Raw genomic sequence first — 8546 nt, forward strand, 5'->3', positions numbered from 1 at the left:
GTCAAAAGAGGATGGTGGATAACATATCCAGGCCAAAGTCAACTATAAGCTCAACTTAAAAAAACAGTTTGAGAAGGGGAAATGATGACTATAAAGGCAGGAGATATGCCCTCCAGGCATGTCTGAGGGCTCCAGGAATTCAGGATGGCAGGAGTATTGAGGGTTGAGGAAAGGTGACAGCAGCAAAGGTAGAAAACAAGCTGTGGTCAAATCATGAGGGGGTTGTGTGTCCTGCTTATGAACCTGCAATTCTGGTCAATGCTGCCTTCATCCGGCTGCTTCAAATGCACAACTGCACTTACCAAAGCAGGTCATAGAGGCACTAAAGAGTTCCACAGAGGAGGCTCCCCTGCCACCCCACAAAAGAGGCCTGCAGAAGAGTAAGCAGAGAGCCATGTTGAAGGTGAGCTGGGACCGAGAGAAGCTAGACTAGGGCAGAAGTGGTCAGAAGGCCATAGCAGGAATCCAGAGGGCAAAGGACATATGCGAGGTAGGGCAGAGTGCAGGGGAGACAGGTGTGGGAGTCTGTGTCCAAGACTCCATGAGAAGGGTGGAGTTTCACAAAGCTTTCTGTATTTTTTCCAAGTGTTTATTCTACTCATGGTACTTATTTGACACTTCCATGTTAATATTTGTAAACTCCTCCCTGTGAATGGTAAATATTTGGAGGGCGGATACTGTGTTTTATTCATCTATAATTATCAGCACTCTAGGGATCCCAATAAAAACATGTTGAATACATGTGTAAATGAGTCAGTGAATAAATAGTATCAAATAAGAGCTTATTTTCATTCAGTTTCTTCTTAATCTAACCACCAAGAAGCTCTTGAATTCTATGCAGACTCCGAAATCAGGGGGCAATTGATACAAACAGGGCCAGAGAAGATTCCCTGCAAGTAGGAGAAAGATTTGAAAGTGAAGCCAAGACAAACAATATTAAACTTTCGTTGTGAGCACAAAGAAGGCCAAGGTCAGACCTCACTGAGGTCTCTGCCATTTAGCACACTCACTTTTACATAAAGGGAAATTAATACTTGTCTATTTCATGAATGAAAAATGCATGAGTCAATAAAAATGATATGTTAGAAATAAAGAAAGTGTGACAGATAAGCAGATTTTAGTAACTGTCAAAGTTTTGTGGATATATTATTAATACATGGTCACTTAAACACAACAGAAGAACATGACTTTCAAAGATTAAACCTATATGTGTTTCTAATGTATAATTTATCTTAATACATCTAAAGTCCTAAGTTCTTGAACACTGGTTCTTGTCTCAGTTATTATCTACTGTGCTATAATTAGTCCCTTGCTAATGGCTTCCCACGCACTACTCCTGGTTCAAGGAGTGGAATGTTGTGGTTAAATAGTGATGGCAAACATTGGCACATGCAGAAATGGTGGGACACAGAACATGAGATTTTGCCAAAACTGTACTAAGCCTTCTGAGGTGCTAAGATCTGGGAAATCATTTAGTGTATCAACTGTTGGCCCAATCACTTAATCTAAAAACACAATCAAAAAAAAAATAAAATAAAAATAAAAACACAATCTACTCATTATGCCATCAGGGAGCAATGAGAAAAAGTAGATTAGGCGTGAATTCCAACTTTGCTACTCACAAGCTGGATAATCATGCATAAGTTTAAAGACTCTGGGTCTTATTTTCTTCCTCTGAGAAGTGAGAACCCTTATCAATCTGTGAAAATAGTGTATCTATGGCACCGAGCAAAGTGTCTATGAACAAAGTATACTCAACAAATGCATCCACATCTTCAACTCTCATTTCATTGATCTCCTCTGGATCTATATACAACTCCTATAAAAGTGGGTGCTGAAAGGCAGTGACTTCAGGTTACTTCCTTCTGAACAGCCCCACACCATCATTCTGTGTGCTGGTCAGAACTCAAAAGGGTCCCAAGGTCTCCAGGGGTCCACTCCTACTTAATCAACACTGATGTAGGTGCTGCTGTGGAGGGATTTTACAGTGAAAGTAAGTTTCCACATTGGTTGAGCTTAAGACAAAAATTAGCTTTGGTGTGTCTGATCTGATCAGATGAGTCCTTCAAAGGTACTGGGCTGTTCCTTGAAAAAGAGGTCCATGCCATGAGAGGAAGTCACCCTGAGGGATATCTTACCCTACTGACTTTGAAGATGTGGGTGGCCACAGGATTGAATTTTCACAACCATATGAGCTTAGATGATCCCAAGCTCTAGATGAGACCATAAGAGTGCCAACACTTTGATTTCATCTTCACAAGACTGAGTATGGCTTTCAGTCATGCTGTGCACAGGCTTTCAATCAACAGAATTGTGAGTGGTATTCTTTTAAGCCACTAAGTTTGTGGTCATTTGTTATGCGTCAACAAAAAAATGAATGCACCCTAGTCCTTTTGCCAGTTTTACTTTCTTAAACTTTAATAGCATTCTCATTTTAAAACTTCCATAAAAATGGGGTCTTGCAATGTGACATATCAGAACCCAACTATCCTTTAATACTCTACAAAGAATAGCTATAGTGAGGCTCAAGACAATCCCACCAAGTGAGCTGTGTCCTATCATTTTGTGATGGTCATCCTATTTCTTTATTTTTATAATGGTGCTTATGCTCAGTTTTCTGAGAATTAAATTGATATATGCTTAGAGAAAACTTTGAGGACACAGAAAAGCAAAAAATAAGAAAACATAAATCATCAATAAATTCACTCTCAGAAGCAATCCTTGTTAAATGTATTGATAACAATCTTTATACAGTTAAAAATTACAAACATAGATGAGGATATGGAGAAAGTCAACTATATATATATAATTAAATATATACTTAATTATATATATATTTAATTATATATATATAAAGCTAAAAACATAATACATACTCTTTCTCAGATTCATTTGATTGACTATAACCCAATAACATTTTTTATTACTTGAACTATTCCAAAAAGGTTTCACAAAGCAATACATTTCCTTGGTGGTGATGGTTTAATAACTAAGTCATGTGACTCTTTGTGACTACTATGGACTGTAGCCCACCAAGCTCCTCTGTCCATGGGATTTTCTAGGTAAAAATACTGGAGTGGGTTGCCATTTCCTTCTCCAGGGGTTCCTTCCAACCCAAGGATTGAACCTGGGTCTTCTGCACTGCAGTCATATGATTCTTTACCAACTGAGCCACCAGGAAAGCCCACACATTTCCTTACTACCTGCAATAAATTCTGATAGTTTCTGATCTTTCATTAATATATATATATATATTCTTTGCATTCTACTAAAATGATTGCAATACCCATTAATGTGTTGTTTACCTGTACTTTGAAAAACATTGCTATGTGCAATTTTGTATTCTGATTTTCTACTTCTCATCATTTTGTAAAAATTCCCAATACCATTAAAATTACTTAAGCATATTTTCAAACACTTTATGATCTTAAATCTTACTGAAGTATCACTTATTTTATATTCTTATTCTACTATATTTGAATATTGTTTCTTCAAAATTTAAATGAACATTTTTATTGACTATTCCTTAACACTAATAGCAAGAAGTGAACTCACTAGAAAGTTTGCATCTCCATTCTAAATAGTGTGGATGGAACCCAGCAAGGAAACATAAATCACACAATTAAGTCATGTCATGCCCTTTCTCCTTGCACCCACCCTTCCCCTGCACTTATCCAGTCTGCCAGGAAAAATAGAGTCTAGAGAACACTGTGGTTCTCAGACATCACTGGCCCGAAGGCCAGATGCCTTGAAGGGAGTGCTATGCTGTGCTGTCTGGTCTAACAAGCGAGACAAGAGGGGCCTCCACCACAGACACCTGAGAAGTACCACAGTCTTCAGCTCACAGCTGCCAGATTGCCCTCATTGCTCATTAACTGTTAGCACTGTTAGTTCTAATAAACTGTGATTTTCATTGCTGCTAAAGCAGGCTGGCATCCTCTCCTCCCCAACAGACTGCTCCCCAAGCAACTGACATCCAAAGTAAGTACCCCTGCAGGAGCCAATATGCTTGCTCTACACTCTCATCTGCCTCTCTAAACCTGCCTCCTGCCCTGCAGAGCTTACAGGCAGCAGAAGACCTCACCACTCTCCTCTCTCCCTCCCTCCCTCTCTCTCTCTCTCTCTCCCTCATCTCCACCCATCCCTCAATTAATCCAACAGTTAAAACAGAAAACTTACTTCTGTCTGCAGTATTTCAGTATGAGTGTAAATCTCCTGAAATAAGCAGCTGCTGGGTTGTTTCTAGGGGAGCACCTGCCCCTGTGTTTGTCACATGGTGACACCAGCTGAAGGCAGGGCTCATCTTACACAATAAAGGCCTCTGCAGAAGCCCTACACATTTCCATCCAAGGCTGCAAAGGTGAGGCTCTGACATTAGGGTGCAGGGAGGATGCAGGGAGGGGGATTAGGCATGCGTGTATGAGTCCAAGTCAGCACATCTGTCCATTCACAGGAATGTTAAGGGATTACATTATTTCACCTCTCAGTGCTTTTAACTTTGTGCCATTCTTTCCTTTCTGCTGCTGCTGCTAACTCTCTTCAGTCATGTCCGACTCTGTGCGACCCCATAGATGGCAGCCCACCAGGCTCCCCCGTCCCTGGGATTCTCCAGGCAAGAATACTGGAGTGGGTTGCCATTTCCTTCTCCAATGCAGGAAAGTGAAAAGTGAAAGTGAAGTCACTCAGTCGTGTCCGACTCTTCGCGACCCCATGGACTGCAGCCTACCAGGCTCCTCCACCCATGTGATTTTCCAGGCAAGAGTACTGGAGTGGGGTGCCATCTCCTTCTCCATCGTCCATTCTACTTTAGGCTAATTTCTATTTAGGCTATAAGGCTCAGTGCAGTTGTCTCCCCTGGAAAATTTCCTCTAACTTCTGTCTTCTGGGCTTCAACAGCACCCTCATGTACCACTCACAAGGGAGTGCTATCACTCCTTAGCTTTTCTCAAGATAGCTTCTTAATTTACTTTTGTATCTGCAGCATACATACTTTTGTATCCCCATCATGGCACTTTCCTGGTGGTTCAGAAGCTAAAGAATCTGCCTGCAATGCAGGAGACCTGGGTTCAATCCCTGAGCCAGGGAAGATCCTCTGGAGAAGGGAATGGCCACCCACTCCAGTATCCTTACCTGGAGAATTCCATGGACAGAGGAGCCTGGTGGGCTACAATTCATGGGGTCACAAAGAGTCAGACAGCAGACTGAGTGACTAACACTTTCACTTTTATCCACAGCATAGTTCCTGTCACATAGGATGTGCTCAGTAAATGTTTATTGCAGTGAATTGAAAAGGTACAGAATTATCTGTTGACAGCCTTGAGGTTCCAATAGGAAAATGGACACTGTTGCTATTTCTCCCTTCATTTTGACTTCTAGGTGTTAAAGGTGTCACTTGTCATAGTAAGACACAGTAAGATTTGCTGTAAGAACCACTGGGCTTGAAACAATAAAGACCGGAAGCTGAGTTTTTACCCATTTCCTCTGCATGACGAAGAAAAGACTTGAAAATGCTTAAAGAATGTGAAACGAGATTCATGGGTTAAGACTAGAGATCTCTTCAAGAAAATCAGAGATACCAAAGGAACATTTCTTGCGAAGATGGGCTCGATAAAGGACAGAAATGGTATGGACCTAATAGAAGCAGAAGATATTAAGAAGAGGTGGGAAGAACACACAGAAGAACTGTACAAAAAAGATCTTCATGACCCAGATAATCACGATGGTGTGATCACTGACCTAGAGCCAGACATCCTGGAATGTGAAGTCAAGTGGGCCTTAGAAAGCATCACTACAAAAAAAGCTAGTGGAGGTGATAGAATTCCAGTTGAGCTATTCCAAATTCTGAAAGATGATGCTGTGAAAGTGCCACACTCAATATGCCAGCAAATTTGGAAAACTCAGCAGTGGCCACAGGACTGGAAAGGGGCAGTTTTTATTCTAATCCCAAAGAAAGGCAATGCCAAAAAAAACTCAAACTACCACACAATTGCACTCATCTCACATGCTAGTAAAGTAATGCTCAAAATTCTCCAAGCCAGGCTTCAGGAATATGTGAACTGTGAAATTCCTGATGTTCGAGCTGGTTTTAGAAAAGGCAGAGGAACCAGAGATCAAATTGCCAACATCCGCTGGATCCTGGAAAAAGCAAGAGAGTTCCAGAAAAACATCTATTTCTGCTTTATTGACTACACCAAAGCCTTTGACTGTGTGGATCACAATAAACTGTGGAAAATTCTGAAAGAGTTGGGAATACCAGACCATCTGATCTGCCTCTTGAGAAATCTGTATGCAGGTCAGGAAGCAACAGTTAGAACTGGACATGGAACAACAGACTGGTTCCAAATAGGAAAAGGAGTACATCAAGGCTGTATATTGTCACCCTGTTTATTTAACTTATATGCAGAGTACATCATGAGAAACGCTGGACTGGAAGAAACACAAGCTGGAATCAAGATTGCTGGAAGAAATATCAATAACCTCAGATATACAGATGACACCACCCTTATGGCAGAAAGTGAAGAGGAACTCAAAAGCCTCTTGATGAAGGTGAAAGTGGAGAGTGAAAAAGTTGGCTTAAAGTTCAACATTCAGAAAACGAAGATCATGGCATCCGGTCCCATCACTTCATGGGAAATAGATGGGGAAACAGTGGAAACAGTGTCAGACTTTATTTTTCTGGGTTCCAAAATCACTGCAGATGGTGACTGCAGCCATGAAATTAAAAGACGCTTACTCCTTGGAAGGAAAGTTATGACAAACCTAGATAGCATATTCAAAAGCAGAGACATTACTTTGCCAACAAAGGTTCGTCTAGTCAAGGCTATGGTTTTTCCTGTGGTCATATATGGATATGAGAATTGGACTGTGAAGAAAGCTGAGCGCCAAAGAATGATGCTTTTGAACTGTGGTGTTGGAGAAGACTCTTGAGAGTCCCTTGGACTGAAAGGAGATCCAACTAGTCCATTCTGAAGGAGATCAGCCCTGGGATCTCTTTGGAAGGACTGGTGCTAAAGCTGAAACTCCAGTACTTTTGCCACCTCATGCGAAGAGTTGACTCATTGGAAAAGACTCTGATGCTGGGAGGGATTGGGGGCAAGAAGGGAAGGGGACGACAGAGGATGAGATGGGTGGATGGCATCACTGACTCAGTGGACTTGAGTCTGGGTGAACTCTGGGAGTTGGTGATGGACAGGGAGGCCTGACATGCTGTGATTCATGGGGTGGCAAAGAGTCGGACATGACTGAGCGACTAATCTGATCTGATCTGTAAGTACCAGTTCCTGTGTAATGACCATTTTACTCCTGACTCTGTAACATCGGATAGGGTGTTTACTATTTGAAATAATCTGCAATTTCAACAATATTTTCTCTGCCTGAAGGCAATCAGGAGAAAGAGTCTTGAAAAAAAATCTCAAAAAAAAAAATTGAAAGTGAGAAAGAAGTATATCTAAAAACCAAGTCAGAAGCATCTTTTGCATCAAATGAGCCAAATAAGCATCCAATTAAGATGTCCTTCCTGAACATACAGAATTACTTGAATCAGCTGCCTTGGTAAAGCCACCAGATCCAAAACCAGAAAGTGTGCAAAATAACATACTAACTCTTAATCCAGTTAAATAAGATACCAGAAAACCAGAATTCACCTTGGAAACATTAGTTAACCATGACATGGATATAGGTGGTTTGCACACATTTTTTGAGAATCTAAATTCTACGACTATTACTTTAACAACTTCAAATTCAGAGGGTATTCAGCAGCCTTTAGAAACCCAAGAAGTGCTTGAAATAATTACCAATTATCTTGCTAACCCACACTTCACAAATGATTCTGTGGAAATTAAGTCAGCACAGGAAAATGCATTCATGTTCAGCACAATTACTCCAACAGTGAAGAATTAAACAGATAAAGAATCTGTTATTGCCATTTTTGTACCTACAGAAAATTCCAAACCTACAATTAATTCTTTTATACGTGCCCAAGAAACAATGGAAACGGTGGAAATGGACATTAAAGACCTAGACATTGAAGACTCAAATAATGATATAGACTTTGAGACAGATGTTTTATGGATTGAGCGTTTTACTGCAGACCAATGTAAATAAGGAATATCCTTGGCAGAAAGTCTAAACTACATTCAAAGATAACTCCTTGAGTTACAAGAACAGCAAACTCTAGGGAGATTGAAGTCTTTGGAAGCTCTTATAAGGCAGCTAAAACAGGAAAACTGGCTATCTGAAGAAAATTATAGAAAACCATTTCACAACATATGAAGTTATTATATAGATTAGAGACGTTTTAAAATTTGTGACTTTTACATAAGGTTTTTTTGGCCAAAGCAAATTATATGTAAAGTGAACTTATTCTTGTGTAAAATTCTTACCTTAATGAAGCTAAGAAAGTGCTCTAATGTTATGAACTTCATCCTGTCTTTGTTATGCTCATCTTTGAGAAAAACTAGAGAGTTTTTGGGTAGAAGACATTTCATCACTTCTTAACATTCCAAATTTAAAGTAAAAATGTACTGAATAAACAATATGATTAAGTC

The 8546-nt window shown here is 40.2% G+C and overlaps 1 pseudogene; it reads left to right on the forward strand.

The window, feature by feature from the left end:
• The first annotated feature begins 394 nt into the window (after nt 1–394).
• Nucleotides 395–8284, forward strand: LOC786192 (THAP domain-containing protein 5-like; annotated as a pseudogene).
• Nucleotides 8285–8546: the final 262 nt, after the last annotated feature.

This window comes from Bos taurus, chromosome 2, assembly GCF_002263795.3.
Source record: "Bos taurus isolate L1 Dominette 01449 registration number 42190680 breed Hereford chromosome 2, ARS-UCD2.0, whole genome shotgun sequence".
Lineage (NCBI taxonomy): Eukaryota > Metazoa > Chordata > Mammalia > Artiodactyla > Bovidae > Bos > Bos taurus.